The following is a 212-nucleotide window of genomic DNA, read 5'->3' on the forward strand; positions in this document are numbered from 1 at the left end:
TTTTTATATATTTTTTTATATTAATAAATTAAAAAAAATCAGAAATTTAAAACTAATAATATTATATAATTTAAATTCATACAAACCGAAATAGAAAAATAACATTCAGAAAGCTTAAAATTCATACAAACCGAAATAGAAAAAAAAAACATTCAGAAAGTTAAAAAGCCGAAAAAAACTAAGATGAACTCGAAGACATCAAACGATCTAGC

This window comes from Brassica oleracea, chromosome C9 (genome assembly GCF_000695525.1).
Source record: "Brassica oleracea var. oleracea cultivar TO1000 chromosome C9, BOL, whole genome shotgun sequence".
Lineage (NCBI taxonomy): Eukaryota > Viridiplantae > Streptophyta > Magnoliopsida > Brassicales > Brassicaceae > Brassica > Brassica oleracea.